This window comes from Ascidiella aspersa, chromosome 5 (assembly GCF_963924565.1).
Source record: "Ascidiella aspersa chromosome 5, kaAscAspe10.2, whole genome shotgun sequence".
Taxonomy (NCBI): domain Eukaryota; kingdom Metazoa; phylum Chordata; class Ascidiacea; order Phlebobranchia; family Ascidiidae; genus Ascidiella; species Ascidiella aspersa.
The window spans coordinates 14511552-14514051 of NC_139451.1; the positions used below are offsets into that span (position 1 = coordinate 14511552).

At 55.5% G+C, this 2500-nt stretch overlaps 2 non-coding genes and 1 pseudogene across 2 annotated transcripts; all 3 read left to right on the forward strand.

Annotated features, from left to right (window-relative positions):
• The first annotated feature begins 19 nt into the window (after positions 1 to 19).
• On the forward strand, positions 20 to 1830 carry LOC146144889 (small subunit ribosomal RNA). The gene has a single exon (XR_014500685.1). It is a non-coding gene; the product is annotated as a small subunit ribosomal RNA (ribosomal RNA).
• A 247-nt stretch (positions 1831 to 2077) lies between these two features.
• Positions 2078 to 2231, forward strand: LOC146144890 (5.8S ribosomal RNA). The gene has a single exon (XR_014499120.1). It is a non-coding gene; the product is annotated as a 5.8S ribosomal RNA (ribosomal RNA).
• Positions 2232 to 2479: 248 nt separating this feature from the next.
• LOC146144891 (large subunit ribosomal RNA) overlaps positions 2480 to 2500 on the forward strand; it is a 3679-nt pseudogene continuing 3658 nt past the window's right edge.

Genomic DNA, 2500 nt, shown 5'->3' on the forward strand with positions numbered 1-2500 from the left:
GGGGCTACGCTAAAGTAGCTACCTGGTTGATCCTGCCAGTAGTCATATGCTTGTCTCAAAGATTAAGCCATGCAAGTCTAAGTACGAGCTCTCGTACAGTGAAACTGCGAATGGCTCATTAAATCAGTTATGGTTCATTTGATCGTACGTTTTACGTGGTTAACTGTGGAAATGCTAGAGCTAATACATGCGTGAAGCGCCGACCTCGCGGGAGGCGTGCTTTTATCAGACCAAAAACCGACCGGGCTTCGGCCCGCAACCTTTGGTGACTCTGGATAACTTTGCGGATCGCACGGTCTCGCACCGGCGACGGATCATTCAAGTGTCTGCCCTATCAACTTTCGTCGGTACGGTACTGGCCTACCGAGGTTCTTACGGGTAACGGAGAATCAGGGTTCGATTCCGGAGAGGGAGCCTGAGAAACGGCTACCACATCCAAGGAAGGCAGCAGGCGCGCAAATTACCCATTCCCGACGCGGGGAGGTAGTGACGAAAAATAACAATACAGGACTCTAAACGAGGCCCTGTAATTGGAATGAGTACACTTTAAAACCTTTAACGAGTATCCATTGGAGGGCAAGTCTGGTGCCAGCAGCCGCGGTAATTCCAGCTCCAAAAGTGTATATTTAAGTTGTTGCGGTTAAAAAGCTCGTAGTTGGATTTTGGGCGCAGGCGGCCGGTCCGTCGCAAGGCGTGTACTGGCCGTCCTGGCCTCACCTCCGGTTCTCCGCCGGTGCCCTTGACTGAGTGTCGGCGGCGGCCGGAACGTTTACTTTGAAAAAATTAGAGTGTTCAAAGCAGGCGATTCGCCTGAATAATGGTGCATGGAATAATGGAATAGGACCTCGGTTCTATTTTGTTGGTTTTCGGAGCGCGAGGTAATGATTAAGAGGGACAGACGGGGGCATTCGTACTGTGCCGTTAGAGGTGAAATTCTTGGATCGGCGCAAGACGAACGACTGCGAAAGCATTTGCCAAGAATGTTTTCTTTAATCAAGAGCGAAAGTCAGAGGTTCGAAGACGATCAGATACCGTCCTAGTTCTGACTATAAACGATGCCAACTAGCGATCGGGGGGCGTTAGTTTTACGACCTCTCCGGCAGCTTGCGGGAAACCAAAGTCTTTGGGTTCCGGGGGAAGTATGGTTGCAAAGCTGAAACTTAAAGGAATTGACGGAAGGGCACCACCAGGAGTGGAGCCTGCGGCTTAATTTGACTCAACACGGGAAATCTCACCCGGCCCGGACACAGTGAGGATTGACAGATTGAGAGCTCTTTCTTGATTCTGTGGGTGGTGGTGCATGGCCGTTCTTAGTTGGTGGAGCGATTTGTCTGGTTAATTCCGATAACGAACGAGACTCTGGCTTGCTAACTAGTTACGCGACCCAATCGGTCGGCGTCTAACTTCTTAGAGGGACTAGTGGCGTTTAGCCACACGAGATTGAGCAATAACAGGTCTGTGATGCCCTTAGATGTTCGGGGCCGCACGCGCGCTACACTGACCGGATCAGCATGTGCTCGCCTTGGCCGACAGGTCTGGGTAACCCGCTGAACCCCGGTCGTGCTAGGGATAGGGAATTGCAATTATTTCCCTTGAACGAGGAATTCCCAGTAAGCGCGAGTCATTAGCTCGCGTTGATTACGTCCCTGCCCTTTGTACACACCGCCCGTCGCTACTACCGATTGAATGGTTTAGTGAGGTCCTCCGATTGGACCTGGCGCGGCCGGCAACGGTCGAGCCGGCGTCCGAGAAGACGATCTAACTTGATCATTTAGAGGAAGTAAAAGTCGTAACAAGGTTTCCGTAGGTGAACCTGCGGAAGGATCATTAACGGTCTCGCAAACGCTTCGGCGAACGCGAAACTCGGACAAGCGAGAGAAAAAGTTTTTGCTACCCGGCGCCCGACCCGCGAGGAGCGGCGCGCCGGCCGGCGATTCGGTCACCCGGTAATGTTTGCGCGTCGAGTGCCGCGGTGCCGCGCGCTCCGGCTTCAAGCGTCGGCCTGGCCGACCGCTCGGCGCGGTATATTTTGTCACCCTTTAGTGCGAGGCACTGTGCGAGCGAAACAATCGTGGATGGCTCTTGGCGGTGGATCACTCGGCTCGTGAGTCGATGAAGGACGCAGCTAGCTGCGTGAATTAGTGTGAATTGCAGGACACATTGAGCATCGACGTTCTGAACGCAAATTGCGGCCTCGGGTCAATCCCGGGGCCGCGCCCGCCTCAGGGTCGCGTTGCAAACGTTCCGCGCGGGGATTTCTCCGCGCGGCTGCTGCGGCGTCGGACGCGCGAGCGCCCGTCCCGCTCAAGACAGCACGGCACGATGTGCGACGATCGCGACCAGAATCCCGCGCGGCGGCGGCGAGTCGACCTCGAAGAGGCCAACGGCTGGCGGCTCAAGGGCGGGAATCGAGGTGCGCGGCGGCGCGCGGCGCCGACGGCGAGCGCGGAACGGGAAGAATAGTCCCGGTCCTTACTTTCGGCCTGAGGTCGGACGAGGC